The 14,963-nt window shown below is 41.8% G+C and overlaps 1 protein-coding gene and 1 non-coding gene across 2 annotated transcripts in view; one reads left to right on the forward strand and one right to left on the reverse strand.

Moving 5' to 3' along the window:
* Positions 1 to 14,963, forward strand: part of GRIP2 (glutamate receptor interacting protein 2) — a 407,694-nt gene that overhangs the window by 62,141 nt on the left and 330,590 nt on the right. The window lies entirely within an intron of this gene.
* LOC114044571 lies at positions 271 to 381 on the reverse strand. Its single transcript, XR_003569262.1, has one exon. It is a non-coding gene; the product is annotated as a U6 spliceosomal RNA (small nuclear RNA).

The raw sequence follows: 14,963 nt of genomic DNA on the forward strand, positions 1-14,963 counted from the left end.
ACAGGGCCAACACAACTAGGCTGTTAAAGTGTTCCTGTGACTATAGCATCATGCTGTCTTTCTTGAACTGTAGAATCTCTCCTTCTGCCTAGGTGGTCTGTAGCATATACCACAGCTATACATACCAATACATGTATGTATGCTTATGTATATATGCATATACACATACACACATATTGTGTGTATATATATATGCATTTCCCCAGGCAATCAAAATGTTTTTTACAGAGAGATCTATAAAAATAATTTTTCAAACAGCATTACTTTCATAAAAATGTGGAACACTTCATGAATTGTGTATCATCCTTATTCAGGGATCATGCCAATCTTTTCCATATTATTCCAATTTTAGTGTATGTGCTGTTATATTAAGTTTAGCAATATAATTTCTGTTTCTACCTGCACTAAGGGCAGATAGGTGGTAAAGTGGCTAGAATGCCAGGCCTGGAATCAGAAGACTCATCTTCCTGAGTTCAAAACTGGCCTCAGATGCTTACTAGCTGTGTGACCCTGGGCAAGTCACTTAACCCTGTTTGCCTCAATTTCCTTATCTGTCAAATCAACTGGAGAAGGAAATGGCAAACCACTCCAGCATCTTGTCCAAGAAAACCCCAAATGGGCTCATGACTTAAAGGACTGAACAAGAACCACCACCACCTGCATTGAGGTCTTTCCTGAATTCCCTGGCCTTCGTTTTCTACCTTGGGTTACAATATTTCCTCACAAGCTTGTATCTCCTTAAGACGCAATGCTGCTCCACTCCCTATTTAATCTCTACTGTTCCTACTGGGAAGTAGCATGTTACAGGGGAAAGGGCACTGACTGAATTCAGAAGACTTGGGTTAAAATCCTAACTCTCTAACTGAATGCAAATCACTTTACTTCTTTGCATCTCAGTTTCCTCATCTGTAAAATGTGGAAGTTGGACTAGATTTCTTCTGAGGTCTCTTCCAATTTTACATTTTATGATATTTGTAAACTAGATAAAACCTTCCATAGTCTTATGTCAGTCCTGAGTTTCATCCTACCAAATCTCAGGGATTCATACAAGATCAATGAGCATTTGTCTGTGGACAAGTTTGTGGGGGGATATCGTCTCCCATGAATTACTGATCTTCTTTTCCCCAGTTTATCCTATGTTACACTTGCTGCTCTCTGTTAGCAAGCCTGGCAGTTCTACTTGGGCAGTTTTCTCTCCTCCATTTTCAGTTTGTGAAGCCCTCTTGATCAAATTCAAAAGAGTCCAAGCAAATAGTTTTCACCACACTTGTTAGAGGCACTCTGTCCAAGTGGCCAAGAGCTTGGTGTTCCAGTCCTTTAGTCAGTGGTTCAGAAACCCAAATTCTGCCCTCACATGTCATCCCCTTAGTCAGATGCTCCTTTCCTTGGATTTCTGAAGGCATTTCGCAAATGCTGTACATACAGAAGGGTCTCAATAAATACTTGTTGACTGAATGAATGACAGGGAGACCAATATTTATTGAGCCAAGATAAACATAAGAAACTATCTCTATTTTCTACTACTAAAAGCACACACACATACAGACATATATATATGTCTGTATGTATTTGTATGTGTGCAAGTGCATGTGTGTATGTGTGCATATGTTTGTGTGTGTGGTATGCATGTATATGTCCTATATGCATCTGTAGCATGAATGGTACCGTCAGGTAAATTTATGAAAAGGGAAGGATGTAGACAATAGACTGGAGATGCCCCACTCTTCTTTTAAGTATCCTGCATTATGAATGAATGAACTTTAAAGATAAATATATATATATTATGTATGTTATATATGTATATGTATAATATAGATATATGAATTTAGATATATAATCTAGATATCTACTACCTATATTATCTGTCTAGATCTATCTATCTACCTGTCTATCTATCTTTAAGGTTTACAGAGAGCTTTACAAATATTACCTCATTTATCCTTACAACACCCCTGGGGGGTAAGTACTATCATCCCCATTTTCCAGATGAGCAAAGTAAGACAAGTAGAGTTTAAATGACTTGGCCAGGGTCACACAGCTGGTAACCAAGTCAGGAGAGGCAACAAACATTTAACAAGTTTGAACTTCTTTTTTCCTGACTCTAGCTCCCATACCTTCTTTACTGTGCTACCCAGCTGCCTCTGGAAGCAAGTAGGATGATTTATCTACAGACGTTCAAGACCTTGCAGAGACAGAAGACTTAAGAACAAGGACCCATAAGGTTCATGGCCTGGTTTCAGGTCATTAATTAAACTCAGATTCCTTACTTTTTCTTACCTCTCCAATTAGAATGTGAGTGCTTGAGAGCAAGGGTGGTCTTATTTTTCCATTATATCCCTAGCACTTAGCACAACACTGCACGTTATTGTTGTTCAGTTTTCTCAGTTATGCCCTACTCTTCATGACCCCATCTGGGGTTTTCTTGGCAAAGATATGGGAATAGTTTGCTATTTCCTTCTTCAGCTCATTTTACAGATGAGGAAACTGAGGCAAACAAGGTTAGGTAACTTGCCCAGGGTCACACAATCAGTAAGTGTCTAGGGCCAGATTTGAACTCAGAAAGATGAGTCTTCCTGACTTCATGACCAGCGCTCTATCCACCATACCACCACTCTGCCCCACTTGGCACATACTAATTACTTAAATAATGCTTTACTCATTCATTCATAATGCAAAGCCAGCAGGGAATTTGTCATTTTAGGACTTAAAACAAGAGTGGGAAATCTCTAGTCTACTGGCTGCGTCCTTTCCTTTGTCATAAATTTGTCTTACAGTGACGTTCATGGCTACAGGTGCACACATATGGCAGAGTTTGTGAGTCTCCAATGGTAATGTCTTGTAAGCTCACAGGATGGGATGTTGTTCCAGGAGATTCTTTCTATCTTCTTGTTTGTCTTGAGTATCACTGTATGTACCAGGTCCCGATTATTCCCTCTCTGCCTTATTTTCCTTGAGGACACCGTGCATGAGAACACCAGGCATATAAATGCATCCCTGTGATCAGACTCTCTGTCTTCCCTGTGCCAAGATCTTGTTTGGCTCTTTTGTTCTTCCTCCTTCCAAAGCACATAGCTCTAGTGCCGTGGCTTAATGAGCCAACCTGGGAACTCCATTCTTGCTTTTCATCTGTTGTCTACAGTCAACCTCAGAATGGGGAGATGGGCTGGTGCCCTTCTGCCTTTTGGCTTCACAGACCAGGTCAAATCAAGTCAAGACCACAGACCCTTCCTTTCCAATGGTAGTGCTAAGACAGCGGCCAGATGTCTTTAATACCTCTAGGCTAAAACCTCCCTGTCTAAGCTATGAGCTCAGACGATGCCTAAGAAGAGCCTAGGAACACAAATTGAACAGGGAAGAGCAATGTGGGAAGGAGGAAGGCACCATTTCCCCCCCGCCCCGACAGCTCATATATGAGGTTTTCTTAGGTTCATTATTTTAATGATGACACATTTTAATAAACTGCAGTATTTTATACTATAATCATTTATGATTTCTTTGCTCTAACTACTTTCTCTGCTGTTGTGACTCAGAACCCCCTTTCCCCGTCTTACTCTACAGTAAGGTAGTTACTGGGAGTTGCCCTCTTGGCAGTGAGGGTCCCTATACTTAGTTGGAGTGTTTTTTTTTGTTGTTGTTTTGGTGAGGCAATTGGGGTTAAGTGACTTGCCCAGAGTCACACAGCTACTAAGTGTTATGTGTGTGAGGTTGGATTTGAACTCAGGTCCTCCTGACTCCACAGCCGGTGCTCTATCCACTGTGCCACCTAGCTGCCCCCATGGAGTGGTTCTTAAAATACAGATTGCAGAGTCACTTGCTCCAAGACCTTCCACCTTGACAGGAGACTTTGCTGTGTTTATTAGAGAACCCAGAGCCCCCCCTCCCTACTCCAATGAAGAATCAAAGAGAGTGCTGCTGGAAGTATGATAGGATTTTGTCAATGTGGGAATTCCATCTACAAATACAGACCCTTGCTGACAAGATTTTACTGATGCCTGGGACTCAGAGATATTTGGTGACTTGTCTATGGTCACACAGCTAGTCAGTGTCAGAGATGGACTATGAACACAGGTCTTCATGATTCAGAAATTTAGCACTCTTTCCACTATGCTGAGGTATTATCATCTTGCCCAAAATATCAAAGTGTAATCTTTTATCTGTTAATATAATTCTGTTAGGACCTGAATTAAAATCCTTACCTACTTATGACATGTGTTACCTTGGTTAAATCACTTAACCTCCATAGGCCTCAGTTTCCTTATCTATAAAATAAGAGGTTTGGACTTAGAGGCTCTCCAGGGTCCCCCTTAGGTCTGCAGCTAAGATCCTATAATTATTCAATCTCACAACTACCCCTAGGAGGTTGACAGGACAGGAATGATTCTCCTTATTTTTATAGATGGGGAAACTGATGTCTAGAGAATTCACAGAGGTAATAAGCGACAGAATTGAGACTAGGTTCCTATGTTGACTAACTCTTTGTGTGTGACTTTTCCCATGAGACCACCCTGTGAGAGGAGGTCTCCGTGTGCCAGGAGAAAACAACAAGGAAAGCGACATTGAGTCTTATGCTTAATCACATTAGAAAGTGATGTTCCTGCAGCTTCCAAGGGTGGAAATTAATTATTGGATTTGATGCAGAGCCAGGCTTGGTGGAGGAGGCTGGGTCTTCTTTTATTAGAAGGACCTGAGGAGAAGAGGAAGGGTTCTCATCTCAGAAGACCTTGATTTGTCATTGAGATTGGAGATGCAGAAAATGTTTACTTGGTGATGTTTGGGATGGTCAAGGACTGGCTCACCAGGGGTAATTCCACACCAAGAAATGCCACATGATGCTGCCATATATACTGGTAAATTTCCCCAACTTAAGCCCCTCCCACTAGTTTTGGAGTCATCCTGGGGGCATCCAGAGGTTTTTTCATCCTTCCTTTTTTGCCTATTCTGTGATCAGGAGGGTGAAGATGACAGTGATTCTTGATAGAGACTCTGGGAGAGGGAGTATGATAAGAAGAGCTGATAGCTTCATGGCTAACCAAGCATCTTACATCTATTATCTTATTTGGTCCTTACAGTAACCTTGGCAGGCAGGTAATACCACTATTAGTACCCTTGCTTTTTAGACAAAGAAAGAGAAGTTCACAGAAGTTGAAGTAACTTGTGAATAGCAGAACTCCCAATTCTTCTGACCTCAAGTCTAAAATTCTTTTCCCTATTTCACAAAGGCCAAGGTCTTCCACCACATCTGGGGCCATCTCCAGTTGTCCTGATCTTTATCTGGCCACTGGACCCGCATGGCTCCAGAGGAAAAAGTGAGGCTGGTGACTTTGCAAAGCTCTCCCTCACTTAAATCCACTTCACTTGCATGTCATGGCATCACCTCCATGATATCATGGTCCTCTTCAAGAATGAAGGACAAACAACTATGTTGGTGACTCCAGTAGGAGGTGCTCTGGTCAGTGCCTGACATGCCCCAGGCATATGGCAGTCAGTCCCATGTCTCATTCACATCTCTGAGGTGAATTACCTAATACTGGGGGCTCTGGGGTATGTGCCAAGCTCTGGATGTCTCTTTCTGCTCAGAGCTGCTGGCTGGCTGCCATTCACTCTTGGGTCCCTTCCCTTTGTGATTACTGATGAGTTCTCTGGCCCACTAGGTCTCAGACTTTTTGGTCTCAGGACCACTTTATACCATTAAAAATTATTGAGAACCCCTTACAGTCTTAAAAATTACAGAGAACCCCAAGAGTCTTGGTTTATGTGAGTTATATCTATTGATATTTACTGTATTAAAATTAAACTGATACATTTAAAAACATTTTTATTAATTCATTTGCAACTAACAATAGTAAGCTTATTGTATGTTGTCATAGATAACTTTAAAGAACTATTTTCAAAAAATTAGTGAGAAAAGTGGTGTCATTTTATACATTTTACAAATCTCTTTCATGTCTGACTTAATAGAAGACAGCTGAATTCTCATGTCTGCTTCTGCATTCAATCTGTTGTGATTAATGCTGTTTTTGTTAAAGTATATGAAAAAAGCCAGCCTTTCACAGATAAATAGTTGGAAAAGGAAAGAATATTTTAAAAAGCAAATCATGTCCTAATATTATTATGAAAATATTTTTGTCCTTATGATCTCCCTTCAAGGGTCTCAGAGACTCCCAAGGGTTCCTGGACCATACTTTGAGAACTCCTGGAATAGAGGTTGAGTTTTTGTCCTTGAATTAGATTGATGGATTGGCCCCCATTCTACTGATTCCTTCCTCCCTTCTACTTTTGCTCTGAGTTTCCTTTGAGCTACTTACAAAGAAATGCTTGTGTATAGGCTTTAATCAGAATTAGATGACTTGGGATGGGGTGGGGGGAGGAGCAGGAAGAAGTCTTGATTTGTGATTTCATCATTGACTTGCCCAAGGCTGTCCCTAATCTTGGGGAATTCTGCAGAACAGATTCTAGTACTGGGCTGGAAGTTGGGCTAGAGTTCCCTGAGGTCCATTTCCTCTCTAGGATTCTCTGATAGAAAAACCAATCCAGGGTGCTCAACATATTTGGATTCTCCCATAATACTCCCATGCCTTTGAGGTTCCCCCACAATAGAACAGGAGACATGGAATGATGAACTCCATGTGTCTGTTATTCTAAGGAACTTTGAGAGGCAGAGAGATATAGTGGACTGAGCACTGAACTTGGGATCAGGAAGATCTGGGTTTGAATCCTACTTCAGCTATTTATTAGCTGTGTGACTCTGAGCAAGTCACTTAATTTCTCTGGGCTTTGGTTTCCTCATCTACAAAATGAAAAGTTTGGTCTCAATAATGTCAAAGACCCCCAACCAGTTCTGAATCTATGATCCTGTAAGTCACATGAGAGAATCCCAGAACCCAGAAGCAGTAGTAGTGGCCATCTGGTCTCCTTCCTTTCATGGTAGGTTGCTCAGAGACAGAGGTCACAAGAAGAAAAGGCAATTCCATTGGAGTTACCATTTAATTAAAAGGGAGAGCCTACCCATCGGAAGAGCTGATCGCATTGAATTAGTCTTTCTATCTCCAAGTAAAGTAGACTCCCTATTTGGGAACCAAGACATAGGTTCATGGTCCTGTCACTTCCTTCATGTGTGACCTTCAGCAATATGTAGTTAGGGGTGGAAGTGATAGATTAACCAATAAGAGCTGAATGAGAAGAGAGAAGGACACCTGGGCCTCAGTTTCCAGCTTAAAAAAATGAAACACAAGACAAGGTGAGCTCTAAGGTTCCCCTTTCAGCTCTTTCATGATAACCTAAAATTCTATAGCCCTTGGTATCAGCCTCAGCTACTTACAAGTTGTATGGCCCTGGACTAGTAATTTTACCTTTCTTAGCCTTAATTTCCTCATCTGTAAAGTAGAGATAGTAGGGTTTGTTGTGAGGGTTGTAGGAGATAATAGATGTAAAACTTTGAATGTCCATTATTATTATTTTTAGCATTTTCCTTCCACTGTCTCTGTGAGGCAAGTAGGGTAGGTTTCTTTTATTGGGGAGGGGGAAGGTGTTTGTTGTTATTTTTTATTTGTTTTGGTTTAGATGAGTGATTTCATGAAGTATAGGGAACTTTCAGGGAGGAAACTCTCTGCATATCGACAACAGTTCTGTAATTTATAGTCCTGTGACCCCACTGCCAGTAGGTATGTGAGTCTGGCCTTGAACAGCGAATGTAGCAGGAGCTTTAAGGAGGGAAAGGTCAGTAGGGTGGTCAGGGAAGGCTTTCTGCAGCTGCTGGAGTTTGGAATGGGCGGCTCTTTCTGATTCTTAAGGCCAGTAAGTCCTCCCATCCCCAATGCCTAAGTGTGAGAGCAGGAATTTGAATGCGGATCTTCTGACTCAAAGCCCAAAGCCCCGTCCTCTCTAATCCATCAGGATGCTCTAGGCTTTTCAATGAATCTTTTCTGGGCAGCCCCACTCCCTGTTCACTCTGCCCACGCACCTGTTTCTGTCTTTCTCTTCTGCTCCAGAGTTTGTCCACCTAGGACCTCTTGGATGGAGCGAGCTGTTCCTCTCTTACTGTCTCCGTCTTCTTGTCTTGGAACCCCTTTTCAAAGTGAGAGTAGGGGTGTCTGGCGTACGCCAGTGACAGCAGATGGTGGCTAATTTGTTTACCACCTCCTCTAATAAATATGCACGTCATATAAATAAAACATGGCGCACAGGACACCACATGAATAAATGATGACAACAGCCACCGCGCAGACAGCTCTGTGACTGTCTTTGGAGGCTGGCAAGGGGGTTAATGAGCTGATTATTCAGAATTTAACCTAATTTCTTCACAAACATTTGGCTGCGTGATGCTAGGATCTCACACCTTATAGGAGAGGGCGGAGCCTTGCCTGTCTGGCCTATCAGAGCATAGATGGTGGAACAGCCCTTGTTACCCCAACAGACAGGAATAATGTTACTGGAGAATATTAGTTACTAGAGTAAGCTACGCCCTCATCCCTTCCCATGCCTGTGTTACTCTAAAGGTCTTTCGATGGAAGAACATGGACCCGTCCATTTTTTCTTCTCTAATTCACCTCGAACTTGCTACCCAACTAATCTTTCTACGTGGGATCGTGCCACTCCCCTGCCCAGCAGCTTCCACTAGCTTCTCATTCCTTGTTGAAGAGATTCCGAACTCCTTAACCTGGCATTCAATGCTCTCAAGGCACTAGCTACAACTTGTCTCACTCTTCTTTTCTCAGGCTACTCCCTTATGAGAAGCCTAGATTCTAACTAATGGAATTATTTATTATTCCTCAAACCCTGAACTTTGCACTTTCCAGATTCTGTATTTGCTTACAGCTTTCCTACTTCCTGAAATGCCTTGATGCTTTTTCCCCTGTTTTTCTATTTAAATCTTTTTTTTTTAAATTTTTTTTAGTGAGGCAATTGGGGTTAAGTGACTTGCCCAGAGTCACATAGCTAGTGTTTCTATCCAAATCTTGCCCATCCTTCCAGGCCTACTGCAAGCCCTACCTCTCACAGGAAGCCTTCCCTGACTGCCCTGGCCTACAATGACCTCTCCCACTGTATTTGTTATACCACTGGTGTGACATTTAAAAAAGTTTGAGAGACATAGTTTCTGGGTAATTTAATCATTTTATTAAAAAGGCCAGCAGGTTATTAATAAAAGGACGATCATTTGGGTCTCTCTTAGACCAAAGACAATCATGGCGGGTAGACTCACAAACCCTTCAAGATAGGAGGTGGTCCATCAAATAGCAATAAAATCTAATTGGTTAATGTGATTGGAGCAGGGGTATATTGAAATAAAAGGCTGAATATTCCTGGGACTGGGAAAGTATCTCTGTACTAAGACCACCCATAGCTTTAGGCTATCAATTCAAAGAAGCCTGAGCAGAACACAATAGACTTCACCACCCTAGATTAAATTCCTTCCAAGATTACTGGGGTCTGATCCAAGCAGAGTTCATGCAATCTCTTCATCTGTAATATCCTTGGAAAAAAGGGAACTTTTTAAAATGAGGAATTTAGAAAAAGGGGAGAGCCTCTGACCCTCCCCAAGATATTGGTTATTAATAATCATTTCTCACACTGGGCACTTCTTATACACTGCCTGGCATTATAAATGAATGTTTTCTTGCCTCCTCACTTAGGCTGTAAGCCTCTTGAGGGTAGGAACGATGTCTCAGATTTCCCTGAACCCCCTGCAGTACTTAGCACTGGCATGGGCACAGAGTAGGCCTCGAAACGCAGTGTAGAGAAAGTCACCCTAGACTGACTGCAGGACCTCAGGCAGGTCACTTCCCTTCTCTAGGCCTCAGTTTCCCCATCTGCTAAGTGGGGATGGACTTGACCCCCACACGGTCTTGGATCTGAGTTTTAGCTCTGCTGTTTACTACTTGTATGAACGGGGATAAATCTTTTCACTTCTCTAGACTTTGGTTTTCTCATCTGTAAAAAGAGAGGAATTGAATGGAGGTTCCCTAAGGTCTGTCTTCTAGCTGTAATGGCCTATGTTTTAAAAAATGATTATACAATCCTTTAATCATACCCATAGTAGCAAAAGGAATAAAGTCAAATACATGAGTAATTACTGTGTAGGCTTAAACTTCTCCTAGATCTTAGCTAGTCTGTCAGATATGCTCTGCATCTGTGTGTATGTCTAGACTTTATGATGAGGTGCTGGCACCAGGCAAAATTACACCTACCCCTAGTCATGCCCTAATGAGCCTGTATGTTGAGAAGCTCCCAGGGCCAGATTGTTGCACAGGGTGCTTGTAAGTGATCCCAGGACATAAGGTTGGGATAAATGTCAGACTGAGGGATTGGGCTGCTAGGTGGCACAATGGATAGAGTGCTGGGCCTGGAGTCAGGAAGATTCATCTTCCTCAGTTCAAATCTGGCCCCAGATACTTACTAGCTGTGTGATCCTGGGTAAGTCACTTCACCCTGTATGCTTCAGTTTTCTCATCTGTAAAACGAGCTAGAGAAGGAAATGGCAAACCATTCCAGGATCTCTGCCAAGAAAACCCCAAATGAGCTCATGAAGAGTCAAAAGGACTGAACCACAAAAACAACAAAGGGGTGGGGGCTTTATGTTGTCAACAATAGGGAGCCATTCTGAACTGGGGGTCAGTGGTGGTGTTACAAACCCAACTCTGAGTTTAGAAGCAGGTGGTGATTTACTCTTCAGATCTCTATGGGACTTAATAGGAGACAAGAGGAGAGACCGAGTCCATTAGGACGCTAAGTTGACTAGAGAAAGGGACTTTTTAATTTAAGCAGAATAAACAGTATCTCTGATTGCCTGCTCCCCACAGCTGGTTTCTATCTGGGAGCCTTATTAGTCTGACTCCACTGGTAGCCTCACCACCCCCATGTTCATTAACATTTGGGTGCTGTCTGTTTTTCTCAACCTTGGAATCCTTGGGTTATCAATCTGCAGTGGGAAATGCCCTTTAAAGAGGAATACTCAGCTGGGAAAACTCAGCTCCCTTTTCCTAGCTAGAAAAGGAGTCTGGATTACAAATGAGGAAACTGAGTCTCAGAGAGGCAGTGGTTTCCTCAGTGTCACACCTTTTCTTTCTGAAAGAAAGAACAGAAAAAAAAGAAAATAATAACTTAAAAAAAAGATAGAGCTTGAACATAGTTTTTCTGATCCCAGATCAATTTTTCTCTTCAGGTCCTCCGATGGGATTGTTGAATTAGAGTTGGGAGAAACCTTAGAAGCCATCTAGTCTGACTGCCTCACTTTACAGATGAAGAAACTGAGGCCCAGAGAGGTTGTGTAACTTGTTTAAAGACACACAGTTAGCAAGTGAGATTTGAACCCAGGCCCTCTGTCTCCAAAGCCATCCTTTGTTTTACTAAAGGAGCTGATCCCACCCATCTCCGGCTTGTAAGTCTTTATCTGATACTTTTTGGAGAAACAACTCTGGTGGAAAGGAAAGAAGGATGACTTAAATCAACCAAACACTGAGCATTTATTAAGCACCAACTATGTGGCAGGGACTGCTTAGACGCTGGGGAGATAGAGATAAACTTGAAACATTTCCCTCCTTTCAAGAAGGGCAAAGTCTTGCATTGTGACTTAAAGTTAGAAAGTCTGCAATTATATCCTCCTCCTAATACTTAGTGTGACTTTGGGCAAGTCATTTAATCTTAATGACTCTTAGCTGGAAAATGGGGATATTAATATAATAATATATAATAATTGTTATATACAACATATAACACATTGTATATAATAGGATGTGGCATATTATATTGTGCAATGATAATATGTTTCATAATTATATAATAATAACATATTACCCACTTCACAATATTGCTGTGAAGAAACTACTTTGTACTATAGAACGTGGGCTATTACTATTTATCTTGTTCTATTAGCAGGTTTTCATAGTGGGAAGGGAAGGTGGAGAGAAAGAGGAGAGATCTTGGGGATCTGGGGAGAAAAGGGGCTTCTTGGTAGGAGGAAACAGTACCCAGAAAGGGTCAGAGGAGGCCTGAGGATACCAAAGTCTTCTCCCAATTTTCTCTTGTGATGTTTCTCCGGACCCAGGAGGTGAGCGAGCACTGGGCGTTATGAGCCTCCAGGAAGTTGAGGATGACGGTGGAATCCTCCCAGTCCTTGGCAGACACGGTCCAGAACTCTAATCAGTGGTTGGTAGTTTCATGGGGAGATGGCAGCTCCTTCAGAAAAGGAGAAGGTTTCAAATATAGTGAGTAATTAACACTTCAGCGTCTTGCCCGCTGCAAGTGAAGGGAAAAATGTTACTTACGTCTGGATTTTCTGCTAAAAAAACAACGAAGAGGACAAAAATGGGTAAATTGTCTGAGAGTTGGGATTAAACAACTAATAAATACTTCTTCAGGTTTTCCAGTCTACTCTGGGCAGCTTCAATCTCGAGATCAGGCCCATTGACCAGATGGCTGTTCTCTCAAGGCTTGGTAAGATCAGGCCTTGCTCCAGGGAGAAAACGATGCTTGATCCCAAATAGGGAGGTCAGTGAGATTTGGTTCTGGCGGCCTCCCATCTCCTCCACTGGCAACCCTTTGTCTACTTGCAGAATCATAGAATTTCAGAGTTGGAAGATACCTCAGTGGCTGTCAGGTCCGACCAATACCTGAAAGAGAATGCCTCTACAGCATTCCATACAATAGGTCATCTAGCTCTTGCTTGCAGACCTCTCTCTAGGTCCTCAGGAGACCTACTCCACTTTGGAGTAGTCCTAATTGCTAGGAAGTGTTTCTTGACATTAAGATTGAGTTTTCCTCATTGCAACTTTGCTCATACTTCTGTCCAGGCAGAACCAAGTCTGATTCCTTTTCCACATGATACCCTTTAAATAAATGAAGACAGCTATTATACTGTGTCCCCCTTCCCAATTCTTCTCTTTTCAATGAAAAACATCACAAGTTCTTTTGACCAATTCTCATATGGTATGGTCTCAAGGCCTTTCACCATCCTGATTGCCTTCTTTTGGACACTAGAGCTTGTCCATTTACTTCCTATGACATGGTGTCTAGAAGTGAATCTAGACCTCATTTCTAGAAGTTATTTTTCTTTTGATAGAGACCAAGGTTGCATTAGCTTTTTGGCGGCCATATCACAGCCAAGCCATAAGGAGATTACAATTCACTAGAAAGCCTCAGATCTTTTTCCGATGATCTGCTTTCTAACCATGCTTCCCTAGTCTCATACCTGAGAAGCTGATTTTTTGAACCCAAAATGTCAGACTTTATATTTATCCCTGTTAAATTTTATTTTGTTTAATTTTGGTCAGTCTTTTTGGATTCTGATTCTATCATCCAGTGACCTCTCTTAGCTGCAAATCTGATAGGCTTGCCATTTATGCAAGTCATTGATATGACTGTTAAATAGCATATGAGTAAGCTCAGACCCCTGTGGCATTCCACTGGAGACCTTCTTCCAAAATGACTTAGAATGATTGTTCTTAATTACTTAATGACTACTCTTTGTGGCTTGTCATTTAACCAATTCTCTCTATAATTATACTTTCATCTAACCCATATTTTTCCATCTTTTCCACAAGAGTAGCATTTGTTGGAAACACTTCACTAAAATCTACCCAATCTCTACCACATTCCTCTAATCTACTGTTTAGTAACTGTGCTTTTTTTTTTTTTTTTTAAGAAAATGAAATTAAACTAGCATGACCTATTCTTGCTTAAAGCTGATCACCTCTCTTGCTCCTGGCACTTCCCTACCCTGGGGATCAATTTTATGAACTACTTCACAGGGCATTTCCCTAAGTTGTCTACCTCCTAATCACTGCTGAGGTCTCAGCTGATCATGACTTAAATTGCTTCTCTCCAAGGGTCGAAGGAGACTAGACCAGATGATATTTCCATTTTTAATAATAATTATAAATATCCAAAATAACTAATTTCCATTGTATATCACAGTCTACAAGATGCTTTTCTCACAGCAGCCCTCTAGGTAAGCAATACAAGTATAGTTACCCCCAGTTTGCAGATAAGGAAACTGAGGCACAGAGAGGGAAAGCAATTCACAAGAGGGTCACATAGCTAATAAGTGGCAGAACTGAGATGAAAACCTAGAACTTTTGACTTCAGATCTAGAATGAACCTTTAATTATAGCATTTTAGGTACTATGACAAATAGTAAAAAAGATGTTTGGGGAGCATGGGGACCTTGTCACTGGCCCTTGATTAAGCCATACAGATGGCCACCTAGTTTGCTTATCTTTAAAGCTTCTCAGATGGAAGTTAGACTAGATGTTTGGATGTGAGAACCAGTGGCTTGGTTCTCCTTTGAGATTTATTGAATAGCTGATTTCATGAATGCTAATGAGGGGGCAAGGAGTAGGCAATAGAATTTCTATAAAGGATTCAGTTTTGGGGCCTCTTAGCTGGTCCCATTGTGTAGCTGGAGAAGCCAGATGGCATTTTGTCAGAGCTCCCAACACACTTGATTTGGGGACAGAGAACCAGGGGAAGGAGGAGATTAGACCATTCTAACCCTCTCCTTTCTCCCCATCTCTTCACCCTAGAAATCTGTTTATTTGTAGCAGCTTTATCTCAATTGTTGAATCCAATTGAATTGTGAGAGTGTAGTGGCCATAACCAGATTCTCCTGGGCCTGTGCCTTGCTTATTCTTGCCTCATAGCCCTGGGACTGAAATATGGGATCGTTGCTTCAGTCCCCAAGTTTAAAAGCCAGAGTACAATGAAAACACAGTGCCCTAGGCATGGAAGGAAAATACCAGCTGACTCGCTAGCAGGTGCATAGGGATGGACTCCAATGAGCCATACTTGCTCTTACTTAGTTCTCCTTGTAACCAAGGACACAGTAATGAGATAGCTGGCCAGGCTTTAAGTGACATTCAAGTCTGGGGTTAGGGGTCAGATTGTCCATGAGGTTGGGTTAGGATATAGCTGTGTTAAGGAGCCAGCTGGTGATCACCATTAGTAGTCACTTTGTGGCTAGGATTGGAGCT

Source organism: Vombatus ursinus, unplaced genomic scaffold (assembly GCF_900497805.2).
Source record: "Vombatus ursinus unplaced genomic scaffold, bare-nosed wombat genome assembly UNPS02014773.1, whole genome shotgun sequence".
In the NCBI taxonomy this organism is placed as follows: Eukaryota; Metazoa; Chordata; class Mammalia; order Diprotodontia; family Vombatidae; genus Vombatus; species Vombatus ursinus.